Source organism: Myodes glareolus, chromosome 19, assembly GCF_982192425.1.
Source record: "Myodes glareolus chromosome 19, mMyoGla1.1, whole genome shotgun sequence".
Classification (NCBI taxonomy): Eukaryota; Metazoa; Chordata; class Mammalia; order Rodentia; family Cricetidae; genus Myodes; species Myodes glareolus.
In genome coordinates this window covers 56,779,352-56,801,882 of record NC_142044.1, presented here as the reverse complement: position 1 = coordinate 56,801,882, position 22,531 = coordinate 56,779,352, and positions in this window count along the sequence as shown.

Here is a 22,531-nt window from a genome sequence, read left to right as displayed (position 1 = left end):
TTCTTTATTGTATGATATATGCCTTTCCTTGTAAAACACATCTTTAGGGAAATGTACCAATGTTCTTTCCCACCCTCACATGCTGTCAGAGTATTTTATTATTTAGTGGTATGTTTTACAGTTTGAATTTGCTGGACGCTATCCACAGAGATGGGCTAACTCACAAAAGCAAAGCCCATATCTCAGTGAATGGCTGCTTGCTCCTCAGTCCACTCCAACTGCCGTTCTCCAGATCTCATCCCTCAGGAGGCGGAACAACCGAGGTTACTTTAATTTCAACCGATTAACGGTGTCAGATCTAGACAATTTCTTGATAAGAGTTCTTGAGGAACAAAACCAAAAAACCAAAAGGAAAAATACCTCAATCCAGAAAGCAGTGATGTTAAGTCAGACCTTTTCCAAATAACAGCAGCCAGCGAAAGGTATTTTCCTACTGTATGGATGAACCCAGTGAACTGGACCCTGACTCACTGTTAGCTGTTAATGAGTCCACATCTGCCAAAGACCTTGAATTTGTGACTCAAACTAGCTGGTTACCCAAATTGAAAACTCAGAAAATTCTGTATCTTTCTCCTACTAGCTCTTTGCGATTTGCTTCCGTCTTCTGCGATGCTTCTGTTTGTACCTTGGTGTCTACAGAAGCCTCTTAGACTGTAATTATGCTCTGAATTATTCTGTTAATAACGATGAGAAATATATTGGGAAGATACCAATCCATGGTACTAAAAGCTGATATTTTATGACAAAGTTGAGCTTTAGTTAAAATTATGTCTAGGAATCTCATCATATGCAATCTATTGGTTCTAAAACTGTGCATCTAGCTGCCCTCATTTGTTTCCCACTGTGCCCCTAGCACCTAGGATCAGTGGATAGTGTCAGCAGAAGAAATGGATAGCTGAAGGTAGCTTCCAAGGTAACCCACTTAAAATGCTGTTTTTATGACTCATCACTGCATTGCTAAGCGTCATTTCCTGCAAAACCATATAAAAAAAACCACACAGGAACCAACTGATGACCTTCTTTTGGAGAGAAAACATACAATAGATAAATAGTAAAAACAATCATTCGAAATTTAATATAACAGAAAAGCTAAGAATGGTGTTATGTTTGGAACACACGCACAGGCACGTGCACACACACTCTCTCACACCCGGGGTAATATGGGAAACAATATTATGAAGAAACAGAGCTTTGAAGAGTAGATATGAGCTTTTATGGTGAGAAAGGTTAGGACAGCATCATCTTTACATTCAATTGATCAGTCTGTATTTCAACTACCTCTTCTAATAAAGCTGCTTATATAACACAGGAGAAGCTCAACGATGTGGGTAAAGGGGAGATGGCAATAGTTTCCATCACACGGGAGAGTGGCGAGAATCATTCTCATTCTACACAATTGAAAGGGAGAGGCACTTCTAGTAGTGAGGGATTCAGTCTCTATGCAGCTAGGCAGAGTTTTGGTGAAATCTGTTATTCAGATAGCCACTGCAGCCTCGGTGGCAGCAGCAAATCTCAGAAGGAAATGACCACCAGATGGGCAGTGTGCAAGTGACCTTAGCAAACAATTCCAGCCACCTATGGAGGAGCTTACTGGATGACTTCAGAAGTTACTTCTTTCCCCTGATGGAACTCAGACCATGGGTAGTGGTTGCAGCACTAAGATTCTTCAATGAACAGCACTTAGCAAGAGCGTAAAGCATTGGTGGGGTGTGTGTGGGGGGGAGCTGAACAAGAAGTAGCCTTAGGTTTAGAAACCTGTCCTGTCCTTTCCTCCAAATCCCTCTAGGAACATACTTCCCTTCAGGCCTTAAGGAAACACCTTCCATAGAATGAGAAGGGTTTACAGTACAACCGCCTCTTCTGAGATCCCAGGAAACATCGACACAGAGTTCGATAACCTTTTCCCTTCGAAGTTCTTGGGAAGGCAGTCAAAGCCACAGCGCAGTCTTCCGCGTGCCTCTCTCGGGAAACGGCAAGGACGCTGGACTCCGTGGGAGCATTCTTTCCGACATGATCCAGGAAGCTCTGCACAGTCTTGGTCTTTCATACCAAGCACACAGTTTTTGGTTCAGTGGCTTCCCAAGGGAGATAATTAGAGACACAGAAATAAGAAATAAATTCTCTTTAAACTGTGTGGTGCAGTCTGTGCAAATTCTATGTTGACTTCAACAGATATTGACACCAGGCATGTTTGTGTGGCTTTTATTTCAGTTATTTTAGAAGTGGAAGTCAGCATGTTATTATTTTTAGACATAAATCAGAGAAATTGGTATCTCCATACAGTGCAAATATTTCAGGGATTTTGAAAATAAAACGGAAGTTCATTCTAACCCCTAGGTCTGTTTGAATTCAGTGTGCCTACCCAGTAAGACTCCACCCACAGACTAGAAGAAGTTCTCTTCACATTGAGATTTTCTTTCTGTAAATACCCTTTCTCTTAATAAAATATATGATATATTTTCAAAAATGGAAGACAATTATTTTGCCGTCTATCATCATTAGATATGGCCCTTTTCATTTCTTGTCACTAGATAAACATTTGACTACTATGTTGTTTTACCCCGAGTTGGACGAGAGAGGGCACTCATGTACTTCATGTGGAATTGAGAACATTATTTTTTTCCCAGCTGTTAAAGGATTGACTAGAGAAAAAATATTTTTTTAAATGGGCTAAAAAAATGTAAAATTCGTATAAAACATTGATTCAAATATATCACTTTTACAAATAAGTCAAACATAAAAGAACTTTTGGAAGATTATCATATAAATGGCATTAAAGGGATTTTGACAAGCGAATGCAAATAAGAACAGACATAAAAATCCTTTTCTACTAAGCTTGACTTAATTCAATCTGAAATAAGTAATCTTGAAAAAAACATAGTTTAAGAATGATGAGAAAATCTTTCTTACGTTCAAAATTTAGCAGAAGCTGGGGTTTTGACTTGGAAAGATTACTCTTCTCTAGATAACATCTATAACATGGTATAAAATTACTCAATTTAAAGTGAACGACAATGGGATGATCTCTCAGCTCCAGGGAGGGTTTTGTCCTTCTAAAACACAGTGGCCCTGATGGCAATCCCTGGGGTCCCTATGTGTGTAACTGATGCCCGAGCCCCTAAAAACCAAGAGCTTATTTCTGCTGTGCCCTTTGCCTCCAGGGCCACTGGATCCCATGATCACACCACTCTTGCAGAGGATCCCAAAGCTTTGCAATAGAATGGACACTTAACATCTGCATTTCTTTCCAGCAGCCGTTTGTTAAAAACATGATACCAATGAAAGATCCAGAAGGGTTTCCTTATGGACCTCAGAGAGGGACAGAGTCTGGAGACGGCACGCAACAAAGACCAAGATGTTAGCCACTCAACCGGAAATAACCGAAACTTCACAACGAAGGAAGAAACCAGACCTTTCCCCATTCCTAAAGATAGGGGATAATTGTTCCGGCAAGTATTTAGTTCAGAGATATAGAATGCAACATAACTTTGTTCACTTTAAGATCCTCAGAGCTTCCCTGCTCTCATTGCAGAGAAGCCAGCCCAGCCAATCTGCTTTTATCGAATACGTGACTAACAGACAGATAGATTTGTGAGCAGGAGCCGGTTACTTATTGATCCTTGCATGGTTCTCTTGAGTTGTAATTACAGCTGTTACTCCAGACACTTTGTCAATGGGAAATGAGGATTCAGTATATAAGGAAACCAGTCTTATTACTGAAGCGTGACATAAAGGGACAGGCAGTGTGTTATTCGGGCTTATTACAACGGGTAGTTGGAGTAGGCGAGAACATGGAAGTGGAGAGAAAACTCCCCATTAACTGAGAGCACTGAGTCCGTCAATCAGAGATTAGAAACAGGAGCCTGGGGGGGGGGAGCATGCTACAGTAGATGGGTTGTATAAGTACGTTAATTATACTAACCGTTAAAATTGAAAAGTAAAATACTCATTAGCTTATTTTAAGATGACAATCTTTTCTATTAAAAACATCTACTTCTCCCAGTTTGTTTTAAGAGTGGAATGGTTTGGAACTTTTGAAAATCTGTTTTAAGGTACAACATATCTGACTCTTGACTCAACCTTTTGTGATTTCTTGTTTTGAAATATGAACAACTATAAGCGCTCTTTTATGTTTATACATACTTACATACAATTAAAAAGGGGGGATATTGTACTAACCTGTCTGTTTAAAGTGAATATTACCTGTGTCATCAAAAATTAAGCACTAGACCTTTCTGTTTCTGCTTTGAGCATTGTGCCTGTGAAAAGGCGTGTGGCGGGGAAGAATGAAGAAAATAAGAACAGGTTTTGAATTTTGCCCCTGACTCTGTTCTCACCCTGTAGAAGATGAAATTGTGGGTGCTGCCAATTTCCAGCAATACCTCCAGGAGAGAATCAATGTAAATGAAAAAGCTGGGACCTTGGTGGAGATGGGAAGGTTGAGGTCATTTAAAGATGGAAGAGAGTTGGCCAGGCGGTAGCGGCGCACGCCTTTAATCCCAGCATTCAGGAGGCAGAGGCAGGCAGATCTCTGTGAGTTCAAGGCCAGCCTGGTCTAACAGAGCTAGTTCCAGGACAGGCTCCAAAGCTACACAAAGAAACCCTGTCTCGAAAAATTGAAAGAAAAAAAAAAGGTGGAAGAGAGTCCTGTAGTGATGGCTCCACCATCAAAGGTTAGGCTCACAACCAAAACAGGAGGAAGAGTAAGATGGTTTAGCTTCCAGGGCCTTCTTTTCTAAGGGGTATTTGAAAAATCTCCAAATAATATGTAAAGAACAATCTATATGATTGGTTATGTGCAGTTGCTAACATCCAAGAGAATTATGAATTACATGACTCTCTGATTAACCAGAGTCTAAGGGGGAATGAAAGAAAAGATTCTGATGCATCAGTCTGGAATGCTTTGTATGGCTTCATAAATGAAACTCAAGAGGAAAATTTAAGTAGTAGTATCTTAAAGATGACTTATAATACAAAATCTAAAACTGTATTTGTATATTTTATGATCTATTACACTGGTCATCATTATGGTTGGGATGTGGAGTGCCCTACCATAGACTCAAGGGTTTCAGTCCTTGGTCCTTAATTGGTAATACCATTTTTTGGCGGCTGTGGGATGTTTAGAGGTTAGGTTCTCAGTGAGGGAAGTGGGCTCCTAGAAGTGAGTCTTAGGGTTTGCATCCTAGTTCCAGTTCTGACCCAGAGTCTGTTCCCTTGTCTGCTGAGGAATCTTAGACACATGCTTGCTTCTGTCTTGAATTCTGCTGTGTCTCCCCGACTTGGATGGACTGTGCTCTTTCAGGTAGCGAGTCAAACGAATAATTCCTTCTTTGAGCCATCTCTTGTCAGGGGTTTGGTCACAGTGAGAGAAAGTAGCTACCTGCAGGTGGAATGGATTTCTATTCCCAGGTGACTTGAAGCATCTTGAGTTGTTATTTGGAACACATTGGTTCACTCCTTTACCTAGAGCTCACAAGTGAGTGGTCAACCCTTATGCACACAGAGGAGAGAAGGAACTTTCACGGAAAATAATGTAACATGATGGCACAAACTAAGTGACCTCCCTGGAGGTGTCTGGGTTACCCACAGGGGCCATGGCTGGTACAAGCAGATGCATGTGACTTCATGGAGCCGCCTTTCCTATAGTGCTAAATTCACATCCTGTTCCTCCTAATTCCACAAGTTCCTGCTGTCATTTCCTACATCTTTCCTCAGGTCACGTATGGATCGTGCGTTTCCTCAGTTTGGAACCTTTTCTACTTTCTTTCGCTTCTTAGAAAAAATTTGGTTTAGATGTTACTTTTTTTTTTTACTTGTTTGTTTATAGATACAAGGTCTCTTTGTGTAGTCCTGGCTGTTTGGAACTCTGTAACTCAGAGATCCACCTGCCTCTGCCTCTCAAGTGCTGGGATTAAAGGTACACACTATCACCACCTGATTTAAATGCTACTTTTATCTAAGAATTCTACTCTGAATTTCCCTAATTTATGTTAGGCAACTCCCTGACCTCTGTTGTTCAAAATAAGGACTGATTTATCTACAAAGTACTACTCCCTAAGGGTAACAGCTATAGCAGACTAAATCATTAATGATACATATTTTAATAAATCTGTACTTTTTCATTTTTAAAGGATAAAAATGTTTAAGTTACAGTAATATGGAGCAAGGGGCAGAGATTAGTAGATTACTCTATGCTGCATTACCTTCTACTTCTGTTGATCTATCATGGACTATTACAGTTACTAAAGCATGTTATGTGGAATTTTCTCTCACAATTAAAATTTTGTTGCTAAATCCTCCTGTTCTTCAAGACATGTGTTCTTAAGAAAAAAGTGTTCTCTAGGGCTGGAGCGATGGCTCAGAGGATGGCTAAGAATCTGACTGCATTTTGCTCGTGTTCTAAGAACCTAAGTGGGTCTGAAGCTAAAAGTAATGGACTAGTGTTTCTGCTGGAAAAATTTCAAAGCAGCAAGCTGTGGCATGGTTATCGATCGCCACTCTAATCCAGGTCTACACTGGAAACAAGCAACACAGGGCCAAAGAGACAAGAAAAGTATGTGATTTGTTGAAGAAAAGAGCTTGAGAGATTTCAAATTTCTTCTAAGGCTGTAATTCTAAAAAAGAAACATCATGTTCTACACTGGGTCAGCAGGATAAATGCTTTTTAAGGGGAAGAACCAAGTCCCCAAAGGCTGCAACTTGTAAGTTCACCTGGAAGGAGGGACGTTAAGTTGAGAAAGCCACTGAAGGGGTACTCTGGTCAAGGAAGGCCACCGTCTAGGGAAATACTTCCTCAGGTCAAGCACACATTAGTTGTAACTTGAACTGTTGTTCAAGGGGACGAGGCACCATCTCAGCTAGCAGCAGAAGTTAGAAGTCCTTTCGTGTGGTACCACTTTTACAGGTATTAAAGAAGTAACAAGGATGAATTCCTGAGTGTCCTGGAACATGGGGAGCTGCTGAATATGTGGGTGAGAGTCCCTATAAAGAGACACCGAGGCAGGCTGGTTCCTGAGATCATGGCAAAACCTAGGTTGAATGGAGAGCCCAGGATGTGGAGAAGCCAGGATGGTGGGATTTTTGACAAAGAAGCTGTAGGCATGGGTTGGAACCAGCTCAGGAGAGAGGCTGTGTGTGTTGAAAGGGACAGAGCTAGAAAGCAATGTTACTCAAGCCCATTGGAATCCAGAAGATTTCATTATCAGCCCTAAATATCAGACACTGAAATATAGGATTTGGTGTTTTCCTTGCAGGGGCTTGGTCTCCCTTTGATGCAATCTTTCCTTGCTGTGCCACTGTTTCTTCCTCTTGGAATGGGTGTGTGTACTCTGTACTGTTAGGCACTGTAACCATGTGAGTTGTTTATTTTACAGGCGCTCACACTTAAGAGGTTGTCTTGAGTTCCAGGCGAGACTTGGATTTTAAAGTTTGGGATGATTTAAAACCCAGCACCACCAACAACAATGTGGACTTGTGAATTCGGACTAAGTGCATTTCACATTTAGTCGAGTTGGCCATGTGTACATGGGAATAAAGAGTGGAAGGTGGCAAGGGGTTTGGGGTTTGACAGTTGATCTGAGGCGTCATTTTGACAAGATTTATAATCACCATGGAAATAAATCTCTTGAAGTGTTTGTCAGAGATTTATCTAGATGAGGAAAATTGAGAATGGGAGACCCACGCTAAGTATGAACATTAACTTTCTTAGGCTGGACTGTCTGAAGGAACTGATGAGTAAAAGAAAAATGTAAGGTGAGCATAGGAATTTGTTCTCCCCCTGCCTCTCGGCTGCAGATGCGACATGGTCACATGCTGCCATGTTTCCATTGTCACGAAGGATTATGTCCCCTAGAATATAAGCTAAAATCGACAGTAAAAGTTACCAATACAATTGTCTTCTGGCCCAGGCTCTCCCATATTTTCCTCGTGGACACTGAGCTTTTGAGAGTAGCTATGCATTCTTCCTGCCTTTGCAGCCTCCTTGTACACGAGTAATCCATTGTGACTGGTCTCCTTGTCAATGGACTCTAGGTCTTCTCTAAGAATCGTTAAATATCATAAACCTTTTAAATTTCAATATGGAGAATCTGCTCAAATGAAAGAGGTGAATTACTGAAAATACCACATACTTTGACAGAGAGATATCTGTAGGACATAGAGAAATAAAGCTGGAACAATGCTAGAAGCTTCCATCCTGCTGGCTAGCTTGTGTTTCCCTTGTGTGCTAAGGGAAAAACTGTCGTCAACAGTCTTACTCAGCTGTGAACCCTGTAAACTACACTACCTGCCCGGCAAGGTGTCCTCACTGGCGCAATAGTGGCTTGACTGGTATCCAGTGGGCAGCTGCTTTCTGATTGGAGCTGAAGCCTGTTCGACGGGACAGAGTTAATGCATTGTAAAAATGCTATGGCAGAGCAGGCCGTCTGCACCAGGGGGAAGCTCCTGCTACTGTTTTTATGAATGGACGTGATATGCCTGTCAAATCACCTTCAATTATGCTTGCGTGGTGCTTCTGGTTTTGTCAGAAGAGCTGCTCCTTTCAGTGGGCTACAGTTACAGAAGAGACTCATAGTTGAGAATCATTGATGGTTAAACACTTAGTCCTGAATGAAGCAACTACATGACTGCCTCTAACATTTAGGGAACAAGGCAGAAGAGGGAGTGGAAAAGGCGTAAGGGCCAGAGGAAGAGTTGGGACATTGTGAACTATCTTCTGGGCAGGGCACGGCATTCATCCTTTTGAACACTGAGCAGCTGTGGTTATCTGCAAGAGAGCTGGGTCTATAAACATCTCTTCCTGGAAAGGGGTGGGACTCGTGAGGTCCATCTGTTCCTGAAGATCTACAGGCAACTAATCATTGTTCAGAAAAAAAGAAAGAGTTTTCTTAGAGGTGTAGCCACTGAAGAGGTTCCCAGCCCATCCTCCTAGAGATGATCTCTTACACATGTTCTTGTATGTATCCTCCTTAAACTCATTTTTTTTTAAAAAAAAAAGGAAAGTAGAAGGAGGATGGGTTGGGGCAAGGAAAATAATCAACAAGAGGAGAGGGCAAGACAGTAATGAGGAGTGTTACCCAAACACTATATACATGTAGAAAATGGCATAATTAAACCCATTATTTAGTGTAATTAGTCTATGCAAAAATAAGTTAAAGCAAATTTCATATTCTAGTCCATATTCTTGGACCGATTCTGAATAAATAGGCTCAAGAATAAACTAAACTGAATAGGCTGGGCCCCTAAACGATGTGTACTTTTTGGAAACATCTGAACGCATAAGGGAGAGTCGAAAGAGAAAGAAACTCAATTCAAAACAGCTTAAGTAAAAGCAAAATTTATTGGCTCATACAATTGCAGAATCCATGGATGGAAATGTTTGCATTTAAGCTTGACTAAATCCAGACATTTAAACAATGATATCAACTTGTTCATCTCTTGGTTTCATATTTATATCCCTTTTCCTGTCGGCCCCACTCTCTCATGCCTTCAACAGGATCCCAGAAAAGCTACAGTCTACACAGCAGAGCCACTATGTGCTCTCAGCATTAGTCTTGGAAATGCCCATGGAGCTGTTCTGATTGACACAGGTTAGGTCAGGCAATCCTCTTTCATACTAACCATTACAAAAGAAAATATGTGAACCTTCATAGCTAGAGAACCCCTATCCTGGTTAGTTTTTGTCAGCTTGACTGGAGTTATCTGGAAGCAGGGAACCTCAATTGGAAAATCGCCTCCAACAAATTGGCCCAGGGGAAAGTTTGCAGCACATTTCCTTGATTAACAATTGGTGTAGGAAGGCCCAGGTTACTGGGGGAGGTGGCACTTCTGGCCAGGGGATCCCAGGTGGTATAATAGAGCAGACTAAATGAGCCATAGGGATCAAGTCAGTCAGCAGCGTTCCTCCTTGGCCTCTGCATCCAGTCCTTCAATTTCTGCCTCCGAGCTTCCTGCCCTGATTTCCATTCTTGTCGGACTCCAACCGAAAGCTGAAATAAGCACTTTCCTCCCCAAGTTGCTTTTGGTCATGGCATTGATCACAGCAACAACAACAAAAAAAAAAACAAACTAAGACAAACCTCAAGTCATACACCCACTCCTTTTGTTCCTAGATTAGCCATAAATGCCCAGAGTAGGGACTGGGCAAAAATCCCACCAGAAACTCTGGCGTTGGAAGAAAACGAGTACAAATGTCAGCTCTGTTAGGCATCACAGATTTCTCTGCAAAAATATTCAACTAGTATTTAGTCAACAAAAGTTGAATTTGCATGCAAAAGGAAAATGTTATGTTTGGTTTATCAGAGAAAATGTTGTTTATTTGGAGGAGACACTGTGGTTTTTATTTCTTTTCAGAGTCTGGAGATTCTAGTTTTGAGGACATGGATTTACTAACATATAAGCTGTTGGTTATAAGCATGTCATTTGCCTTTTCTGAGGTTCAATTTCTTTTTAGTAAAACACGAATGATGCTGTCATAATTTTGAAGTTCTGGGAAGAAGATCTGTCTATTTGAAGTGTGGGAAGTTGGCCTGACAAATAGTGGGTGCAATCAATTCTAGGTCCATCGCTCTCCCCTGTCTTCTGTCTCCGCTCTTCCTCCATCTTCCTGCAAATGAGCTGCTATTTAATACAAATGGGCCAGCATTAGCGTGCCCAGATTTCAGAAATGTCTGCTCAGACCCATCCCATTTACCCCCACACAGTGGATAGTAACCTGGGTTACAGCTCAGAATCACCCAGGGAGAAGCTAAACTCACGATACCCAGCCTTCAACCCTACACAAATTAACCCAGCACCCGAGACCCTTGGCGTTCACAGGTGATGCCAGCATCTCCCCAAGGTTGGAGAGCCATCTTCGTACATTCTTTCATTCTTCTATCACCTAGTATATACTACGTTCATGGGAAACTGTGGTATTAATAGTTGTTTCTGTATTAGCCATTTCTGTCATTTTTCTGGGTTTTGATGCCTGGGCGTTTGCTGACTGAGGGGGGACTGCCCCTGCCAGGGCCTGGAAATAGTAAAGATCTTGCTCTGAGTGAACCTTTTAACTTCACGCACAAGTTCACACACCCAAACACGACCTTGTATCAGATTGCTCGAGCTGAGTTTTGACAGTGAAGAACAGCACTGTCCTTCATAACCAGCCCCACACAAAGCATCCAATCCTATGTCTGCTTGCTCTCCTTGTGTGCAGAAAAGCTTTGTTTCTTCACGGGCCTCTGGTTGTTCAGGGTGTCTCCCCAGGTGGCCCCCACAGACTGTGTCCCATGTCTCCTCTGGTGGTCCCCATGTTCTGTGCCTCATGCTCTTGAAGTAACTCTTCTTTCAGGGCCTTTGGCTTCTTGACCTGTTACATCACTATACATTGGACTTTTCTGGGAATGCAGTCTCTTAAAAATGTTTCCTCCAAGCCAACTCCAGTGAAGGGAAGATGCCACAGTTTGCATTTTCTTACTATACCCAAAATATTTAACTAAGCACAGTACTTAGTATTAGCTGGTTAAGCGACTGAATTTAAGACATAGCGATTTAGGATATTATCGCATTACATTGTTAATAAATTTACACAGAGAAGATTCAACTCCAACTTAAACAGTGGGAATTGCAGCCTATAGTAGTTCTTCAGGAAAATGAGCATAGGAGGCTGTAAAAGATTGTTACAAGGTTTTTCAACTAACCCTGTCCAGTCTTCCTGACATGTCTTTCATTCACCATCCTCAACCAAAGAACTTCAAGCAGGCTTATGATTTGATATTTTAATGGTCTTTTCAAAACAGGTTCTCACCTGCTTATAAAATCAACATAGACAGTGGTCAAGGCCAAGAGCAGGCTCAAACCTAGACACCTCATTATTACCTTTCGTGGGGGCCAACCTGAGGTTAAAACCCAACAACCTCATTAGCTCTCTGTTTACTTGATTCCAGCCCAGCAGCCAGTGAATCCTTAATGAGTTCTCATCCACTTCGGCTGACTCTGGCAAGGGACAGCATCGAAGGCAGATTAGGACATGTGAAGAAATCCCGGCTAGACATCACAGACCACCGAAGCCAAGTACGGAAACAGCTCAGAGCCAAGCGCCAGTGTCTTCTCCCATGCTTCAGACTTCGGCAAATGCTTGGCTGGGGTAACGTCGTCATTTCACATACAAAGCGACCCTGCATGAAGAGGTCACGATTGCCTTCACTCAATAGATGGAGAAACCGACTGAGCCGTGGAATGGGCCGATAACTCACTGAAAGTCATATGACCCAAACCTGGCAGCTATCTCTCTTTAAAGAGAGCCAATCCTGAGTCCTCCCTTCTCTTCTCAGCCCTGGAATCTTGTTTTGTGAACACTCCCAGGTGAGTGTGAAGGACAGCGGGAGAGAAGTCCTGAACGTTGGTAATGGTTTACAAACAGATCATGGTAATGGGTCACGATCTGTTTTGGTGTCCTGAAGTCAGTGTGGTGAGCTCTTGTCCCATTAAGATTAAACAGAATGAATAAGGCTGAGATTGTTGGAGTGCAAGGTGCATAATTAGGGTTTTTCTCAGAAACATTTACCTCAGCCATAATGATGCATAAATAAATGACTGTTTATATATGTGTGCATGTGGGTTCTGGATGAACACGGATTCCTTGCTGTGATTATGGATTCAGAAGCATTTAAAAAGGAGTTATCTCCATGGTAAAGAGTGGGCTCTGCTCTTGAAGAGGACCCAAGTTCTATTTCCAGCTCCCAGGTCAGGTGACTCACAACTGCCTGAAATCCCTGCTCGGGCGAGATCCAGTGCCCTCAGGCTTTGTGGCACACACCAGACTCACGTGCACATAGCTCCTCCGCCACCACAGACACATAATTAAAAATAATCAAATAAATCTTTTCAAAAATACTTATCTAGGGGTTATGATTTGGCAGTAGGGGCCTGTGAAGTGCCCACGGCCGTCTTGGAGAGAAACCCTGTGTTGTTGGAAGCAGGGCCTAGACGATTTCTCCTTGGAGTCTTTTTTGCCTGGGACTGAGGAGGCAGGAAACAGCATAGGAAGGGCAGAGGCTACTGCACAGAGGAACTGTTCTAGCAGGAGAATGCCCCGCTCGTCCTCCTTGATCCCTGGAAATCCCCACAGCTTTGGCTCTCGGCTGGCCACACTAGAGGCTTATGGGAAAAAACAACCGGCTCATGTGAAGACACGGGGACTTGACTCTGACATGATCAACCTGGGGCAGCCTGCATGCAGCAGACTCGCTGTCAGTGTGCTTCTAATCCTCTCCTGGAGACAGACGGGAAGCCTCCTTGTTTTTGCAGCTGTTGCAGATTCTGGTTTGAACCGAACTGCTCTCAGCTGCGAACCTGACGCAGCAACAATTCTCAATATTAATGAAATACGTGTGCTTCAAGAGGATGAGCAAAAATAAGTTCCATCAAGTGTTGTGACTCATTTTTTTTTTCTTGCGAGCCGTATTTCTTAGTGCTTCCTAGAAGGCAGTTCCATCCGGGCTCTACTTTGCTGAGGTTTTGAACCATGCCATTACACAAAGGCGAGGCTCAACTAGTATTACCTGACATGTGATCCCACACCGTTAAACCAGAGGTCACCAAAACAAGGAGCAAATGGCTTTTGTTTACTCCTACTTAGAAGAAAGGAGAAAACGTAAAAGGATTAAATGTCATGTTGGCCAAATACCACCACTGTGTTTTTCCCGGAGGCTCTCCTATCCACACCACTGATGGCTTGCTCTATCTAGGCTTACACAGATGTGCCCCCAACTGTCTACATTTGTCCATTTTGACTTAGTTATTGGATTAATACTGTTGACACTAATACACTTCTCACTGCCACCAAACTCTTCCCCTTGTGAAATGGGTGCCCATCACAGTCCTATTTCCAGTGATCCACAATAGCCAATGGGCCTCTGTCTCTATTCTCTGAAATGGTTATTGACCTCAGCATTGCTAAGGATTGCAGAGATTCAAGCCCACAGATCTATGCCCAGGCCCTTCCTGACCTCTACCAGGGAGGGTAGTGTCACGGAGTCAATGGAGACTAGTATTTACGCCACTCAAGTCTGCTGTGTTGACATGCAGGTCTGTCTGTGGGCTGGTTGGAGAATAGTGAGTGACTGCATACAGATTGACAGGGGACAGTGCCTTCCACAAGATTTCTGGGCATCTCAGCATCTGATGAAATGTAGGGTCACAAGGAAACCAAATGGCCAAGACCAGTAATACTTAGTTACAAAAAATAAATTAAGATTCTTATAAGGTAAAGTTTCCAATATCTTTCCTACTGATTCTTACTTTGTCTTTGCTTAAATGTTTGTAATAAAAATTAAAGTAGAATGAAAATTTCCAAGAAACAAGAATGTCTTTGTTGCTAAAATGTTTTTCAAAACATATCAAAGATTTAGTGTTAGTCAAAATTTAATGTGTCAAGCAACACAACAACAGACAAAATTTGTGGGGAGCTCTGATGTCAGTGCGTGGCGAGGGCTGATACCATCTATCTTTGGCTCTGTTGCTGACACTATATAAAATCAGGGATGTGAAATGAATGGCAAAAGAAGAAAATGAATTTGCTTTTTTCCCTCAATGTTTATTTCCCATAGTCATGTGACACCATTTTCGTAGGTGGAGGTAAGCCTGGCTCTTGACGAGTGATCTTCATAAAATGTAACAAATTGATTTATAGCCTAAATTTTAGTTAGGTATAATTTAGTTGAATCAAAAACTCTATAAACAAAGTAAGACTTCCTACAAGCACTTCCAGTATTATAATTGTCCACATGTTATTAAAAGATTCTCATTGAGAATTATCTACATGCTCTTTTCTACACCCAGAATAAAGACAGAAGAATTAAATTACATTGAATGTGATTTGCTATTATAAATAAAACTTAAGCAAATGCAAAGAGCCCCAAACAAGTCTATAGATGTCAGGAGTCCAACACAGGAGAAGGTAATTGAGTGGGGTGTTTATGGTAAAATAGGCATACAGCTACGTGCTTTTGTTGAAGTATGCCTTCTAAAACTCAGCCCTGAGTCTCATTCTAAATATCTACATCCTATACATAACATCGACATGTTGTTTACTATATAGTATTTTATTTGGCTATTTATTTCCCTTTGATTCCCAGAATTCTTGATGAGGGAGGCAATACCTTATAGATAATTGTATTCCATCAATGGCACAAAATAGGTACTCAAATAATAGGCAACTCTTAGTGTGTTAATTTGCTCACACCAAAACACACATGTATATAATACACCTTGTAGACCAAATATATGTGCATGTACATATCTGTGTGTGTGTGTGTGTGTGTGTATACACACACACACACACACACACACACACACACACACACATATATATATATATATCATACTGTGCCATTTCCAAATAATCTTAATACGTTTAGTGATAGGGTTTCCTATAGAGGTTATTATTCTACCAGAAATTCCTGGGAGCATTTACTTCACTTTCTTAATAAGAAAACCAGCCAATAGACTGAAGGTGTAGATGAGGACAAGAAATTGCTTTGAGGGGAGTGTCTCTTTGGGGCGAAACTCTGAGCATTGAGCTTGGCCTCTCTGGAATGCATGTGGCTGCCAGAAAGGAAAGCGGTTTCTGAGGTCACTGCTAGACATCTAAGCTAAAAGTGATGAGTGCTTAAAGATGAACTTTGGAAGACAGACACGGGTGTCTTTCAGTGTGCAGGGTAATGAGGCAGGCTTCCCAGCCGTAGACGTGCCCTGTTTGTCCGGACTTTAAAATGAAGCAGCGCATGAGCGTGAGATGTGGCCTCTCTGATTCACACGCTCCCGCTGTTGCATGGAGAAAGGGCCCTTTAGATCAGTTTCCAGAGACTTTAGCAAGTTAGGGTGTGAGTAGAACTCTAGACTGCCTGCTACTAAGAACATGTAAAGAGGCCTGAAATTCACTGCAGTCAAAGAACTGAGGGCGTGTTTGTTACTATGCTATGAAGCTATTCTTTTGGGAGAAAGTATGCGTGTACTTGGTTTCTGAAACGGATATCATACCGTAGTCATGAGGCTTATTATAATTTCAACTGAAAAAGAAAAGACTAATTTTCAAAAGAAGCTTTGTGAGGATTTTTTTTTTTCTAAATCAGTCTAGGACCAGCGGGACGGCGGAGCGGGTATAGGTGCTTGTGATACAAGCCTGCCCATTTGAGTTTGGTCCCCAGAACCCATTTGAGATGCTGTGATTGTTCTCTGACCACACACGAGTTCGGTGGCTTCTATGACCATACACATACCATGTAAATACAATAGTAATAAATAAATTTTAAAACCTTATGTTTAACTGTGGGCTTTGAAAAGTTAAATTACTTGAAATTCTTTTTTTATTCTCCCCCTCCCACGCCGAGCCCTTTCTTCCCCAAACAGAGAACACTCTTGGAAGACGTCTTCTGTCTTCTAGAAATCCTAATTCCCTGGACAGAACGAGGGAAGACCTTGCGCCCCTCAGTGCATTTGACTTTCTGAGAAATTTTATAATTAAAGAGGAAGCAATTAATCTGTGAAAAAATTATATTAGGAGTAAAACCCTCAAACTTTCCTCGGAGAAGGAAAACGTTAGACTTGACATTGAACGCTCTGAGGATGAAATTCCAAGAGGCAGTGGGGAGAGGAAGCAGGAGGTGGGGGAGTGGCCCGGGGTCTGATGGAACGCAGCTGCTGTCGTGAGTCCACACATACTTCTCCAAGAAAGAGCTCTGGGCGCTAAGACCAACCAGATTCATGGCTTCGCTGCCATGGCTCGGCGTGGGAAGTCTCGGTAAACCAGGTCATCTCTCTCTCATTTTCACTTCCTTCTGAGTCTACCTACCTAATGAGATAAGAGGGGGACATTTTTAGTAGCAAAGGTTCCAAATACTTCACAGAGCGTGGTCCTCTAAAAGACACCTGGGGGTTACCAGGTTGGGTGCATAGACCCAGGCAAAGCCTTCAAACTGAAATCAACAGACCACTTTCTAAATCAGTCGCTACATTCTGACCCCAACTCTGTCCACCATTTTCATGCAGCGTTTCCAAAATAATTTCAACAATCACTTTCGTTTAGACCCCACCTTCGTTCACAAGTATTTCGTGTGCGCACGTTGAATGTTATGACTAACTAATTATTGTATCTCAATTTGCTTGCGAAGTGCCGTTCACACATCGCGCTGTTACACGACTCTCTGCCATTTCTTCAAAGGTAATAAACGAGCTAGTTTGTGTTTATTTCCGCGTGGTCTTTCCTCCATTGCTATGATTCTTTGTGAAGTTTGTCAAGCCCTTTCACACCTTAACTGAGGTAATACTGACTGAGTTCATGGGGTTGCTTTGTGTGAAAATTTATCTGCATTTTGCCAACTTAAAAAAAAACAGCCATAGTTTACATGCAATAATATCCCCCATTAAAAAGAAACATTTTAGCCAGCGTTGACAAATGTAAATTATGTAACCACCCTCTCAATCTAGAGCATCCTTGTCACTTTGTAACAGTCCCTAAGCACTTTGCGATTCACCCTTTCTCCCAGCGGTGGTCTCGGGTGATGACTTCCCTGCCTGGTTTTGCTCTTAGTACACTATTCAAGTGAAAACACACAGTATGTACTTCAGCCAGCACCATGCTGTGGAGACTCATGTTTGCTCGTGTTGGCAATTTAGTCCCACTCTGGCTGAGTGTTGTATTATATGGGACCCTTTAATGAGTCCATCTTCATTTGGGCTGCCATAGGTAAAGTCATCATGTACACTGCTGTGCCCTTTGTGTGTGTATAAATACAGCTTTTCACTTTTCACTCTTTGAAAATCAGCTATCAGTTGGATTGCTGGCCCATAGGATAGACAGTTATTAGTGTAGAATAGCCAGTTGTTCTGTTTTTCGAAGTGGCCATTCTACTTTGTGTCTTCACAATTGGTATTGCCATTCTTATTTTCGTCATTCAGATGGCATGAAACATATTTCATTCAGGAAATTCTCATTCTCTTAGTGGTTAAGGATATTAATAATCTTTTCATATACTTATTTGTGATTCATTTATTTTGAGAAAAAATGTTTAGAACTTTTATCCACTAAGTTATTTCTCTTCACATAAAGGAATGTCAAGCTTCTGTATTCATTTCCATTTTACCTTTTATCTGGCATGTGTTTTGAAGCAGTTTCTTCCAGTCAGTGATTGTGATTCGTGCCGATACTATGCTACACGCTGGCATGGGAGGGAAACCTAGAACTCTCACACTTCACTGCTGGGGATGTAGCCACTTTGGGGACAGATTGGCAATCTCTTGCAACACTGAAAGTGCACTCTGCATGAGATGCAGGAATGCAGCTCCTAAATATTTACCAGAGAGAAGTGCAAGCACCCATGAAGAAGTCATTCAATGTTTGTAGCCTCCTTCTAGCCTTGAAGAATAGCGGAAGTCTTTAGTTGTAATAGAATTCAATCGATCTGTTTTCCTCGTGTTTCCTGTAGATTTGTTTTTTTAAATACAGTTAGATACCTTTGTTCAACCTAAGGGCAAAAGATTTTTCTCCTGCACTAAGACATTTTTTTCAGAACTTTTTAAAGGACGCAAGTTGCATCTATTTTTATCTTAATTACTTTTTATTAATAAAAATTTTCCATTTATTTTAAATCCTGACGGCAGTTTTACCTCTCTCCTCTCCTCCTGTTCCCTCCCCTGCATACCCTCTGCCCCCGACGCTGCCACCCACTGCTCCTCTGTTTCTGTTCAGAAAGGGACAGGCCTCCAACAGTGTCCGCAAAGCATGGCATGTCCAGTTGAGGTAGGACTAAGCTCCTCCCTTTGTATTGAAGCAGGATGAGGAAATCCAGTATGTCTTCCAGAATTTTCAATGGTCTTAGCTTTTACAGGTAAGCCTATAACTCACTTTTAGCTAATTTCAAAGTGTGATGTAAAGGCCAAAATTTCTCTCTCCCTTTCTCCCAGTCCCGCCCTTTTTATTCAGGATGCACTCTGTCTTCAGTCTCTGTGTAGTTCTGGAATTGGTTCAACTAAATATTCCTGTTATCAACTTACCTTGAGACATTTGTTTAAACTCAATTTTGTCTTACAGTTGTGAATCTATTTTTGATATCTCTATTTTGTACAACCCATAAGTCTTTTCTTCCTATAAGTCTTTTCTTCTTCCAATACTTTACTATATTGTCTAAATTACAGTTTTTCTTTCTAGTAAGTGTAGAATCAAAAAGGCTACATTGTCCAACCTTGTTTCTCTCTTTTTTTGAAATTGTTCAGATTATTTTATGTTCTTCACATTTTTCTATGTATTTTCTGTAATACCAAATGCAGTGTAACTCTATACTAGATTTCTAGGAATTTGGTTGGAGTTAAAGAACTCTCTAGACTAAAATAGAGATAACCGACATCATAAGACTATGGAGTCTTTGACCCATATATATGTCCAATGCTCCGTGCACTCAGTTCTTTTAGAATTTGATTCAGTAATGTTCAGCCACTAATAGGCAAGTTTTCCCTATATTTCAATAAATTTTCCTATCAATGATATTCCAAATAGTATTTTAAATTTTTCTAGCACGTAAGAATAAAATCTTTTGTATAGACTGTATTTTATTCACTAGCAAAATTTTCTAGTTATTTCTACTAGCTTTTATATAATCATTTGAGTTTAGATTTTTCACACCAATGTGGAAAATCTTATGAATAAAGTGCTTAGTGGTTTTATTTCTATCCCTTTTTTTTTTTTGAGACAAAGTTTCTCTGTAACTTTGGAGCCTGTCCTGAAACTAGCTCTCGTAGACCAGGCTGGTCTTGAATTCACAGAGAGCTGCCTGCCTCTGCTTCCTGAATGCTGAGATTAAAGGTGTGTGCCACCACTGTCTGGCTTATTTCTACCTTTTAAAAGAATAACCCATCCAGTAAGTATGGTGTAGGGAATGGCCAGCAGCCTATCTCAGGCTGAAGAGACCCTCAGCATTCCTACTTTATTTATTGTGTGATGGAATTTTGTTTAGCCTTTACTTTATTTTTGTTTTTGAGGCAGGCTTCATTATACAGCCCTGGCTGGACTGGAACTTCTTACATAGATCAGACTGGCATTGAACTCAGATTTAACTGCCTCTTACACAAGCGCTAAGATTAAAGGCATCTACCACTATTTCCAGCAATGATTTTACTTTTTTTATTGTTTTCCATAATACTTAAAATTATCACATTTTCTTAAATAGCATGGTGTGAGAAATGCTTGTGATTTATTTTTAAAGATATCTATTTTACTTTGTGTATGTACACATGTATGTAGATAACAATAGGGGAGAGGAAAGGGCTATGGATCTCCTAGAGCCAGAATTATGGGTAGTTGTGAGCCGCCAACAGAGGGTACAGGAACAGAACTCAAGCCCTCTGCAAGAGCAGAAGTAATAGAGACGCTATCCCTCCAGCCCTGCAACTGGTTTTAAAAGAACTCTGTAACCATATAACCATACTCCTAAGATTGTTTATAACTTCTAATGTTAGTTAATTATATCATGAAAGAATTATTTGAATTTGCCAGAAGATTTTTCTATATCTGCTGAGAATATGATATGTGTTTTCTTCATAAATACGGTATTATGCTTATTTACTATCCAATGAGACAATACCTGGTGCCTTTGGAATGAATCCTAATTAATAATGGTATATGATCTTTTAATATTTATTTTTAGTCTTTCTATGATAAGCCTTTCTTAATAATTTTGTGTTAAAGGCAATGGGAAGGGTTTTGGTGTGGAGGACATTTACTACCATGGCTACTATACTAGTGAAAGTGTGGATGTGTGGTCTTCTAGCTCATTGTCCGGGGATTCGTGTTGTACATTCATTGCCATGTTGGGAGTCGCTGCTTTCCTTCAAGTTTGGCATGGCTGGACCAAGAGAGAAGGCATAAGTAGATTTCTACAGAAATTATGATTCTGTGAAAGATTTTAAAGAGACGAGGAAGGCCGGTATCCATCAGAGTACAAAGTGATTTCAGAATGTAAAGAATTTCTTCGGATCAAGCCCCATAGAAGAATGTCAGTGCCCTTTGTTCCTGGACTATGAAACATGAACACGCGGGCTAAGGAGTAGTTCCTCCGAATAAATAAACAATTAGCAATTTTAAAGGGGACTTTTTGTTTAAGTTCACAGCGTCTATCTGTCTGCATCTTTCCTCCCCCTTTGGTTTTGGTTTTTGGTATTTGGCCTCACAGTGAGTAGGGAGGGATTTCCTCCTCTTACAGTTTCTCAAAAGATGACTTGAAAAAGTAAACTCTGCAAAGACCATAGATTTAGGAGTAAACAGTATAAAGTGAGATCGGAATTTTGTGTTTTATAATATGCTATAAAACACATAATATTTTGTATAAAAGATATATAGTCACAATGTAAAACTGCAGGTAAGTGTTTAAGTGATTGTTGTGTAGATGGCTTTTGTTATGCATTTTTTCATAAATTAATTTTGATCAAAACAGTTTGAAACAAGATCTTACGGCATAAACAATATAAAAACAGTATTTCAAAAAAATCAAACCCAATATTGCACCAATGACTATGATTAATGGTAAATGGGTAGGAAATGATGTTGAGTTTCTCATCATGTATGGTTGTGGTTAAGGTAATTCTTTTCATTTCTGGCTCTCACATGTATAGAAACAAACATAAAGACCCTTTTACAGGGAGATGCCCAGTCAGTGGAGTGCTTACTAAGCAAGCATGAAGGTCTGCGTTTGGATGCTCAGCACCCATGTGAAAAGTAGTACATTGAGTTCATGGGGCAGAGACTGGCAGATTCTGGGGTTCATAGGTCCACCAGCATAGCCAATTAGTGAGCTTCAGGTTCTGTGAGACACCCTGCATCAAATATAAAATGAGGTGGAATGCGCCGCATTTGTGACATGTGACAGCATGCTCAAGACCTCCTTGAGCCATACAAAACCCCAGCACGGAGAGCTGACTGTAGCTCACAGCTGCTGAAAGACCGAGAGTCAATTTTCTTTAAGGGTGTGGCCTCTAGTAAACCAAGCATGCTCCGATGAAAGGCCATATCAAACAGCATATGAGCAACGCAAACCAAACTCAGTGGGCTAAAAACAAGGAAAAGAGGATAGAAAATGGGGTGGGTATGGAAGGGGCACTGGAGTTGGGAAACAAGCGGGGAGGAGAATGAATATGGTCAAAACGTATTGTGTGACATTCTCAAAGAACTAATAAAAGTTAGAAAAGACAGCCCTCTTAAAGTTGGGGAAGAAAAGAAAAATGAGTAGTGAGTGATTGAGCAAGGACGTTGTTGACTTCATTTCTCCTACGCACAAGCACTCATATGCACACACGCTTGCATGCACATGAGCATACACCCATGAAAACACATACCTACAACACACACATAAATATAGAAAATAAAGGTAATGTTTTGCAATACTTAATTTATAGCTGAAGCCAGGTTATATAACTACCAAATTCCCAGAATTAAAAGGAAATAGATGATGCCTGCGGTCTATGTATGCCTTCCTGAATTCACCCACACATGCATATTTGTGGG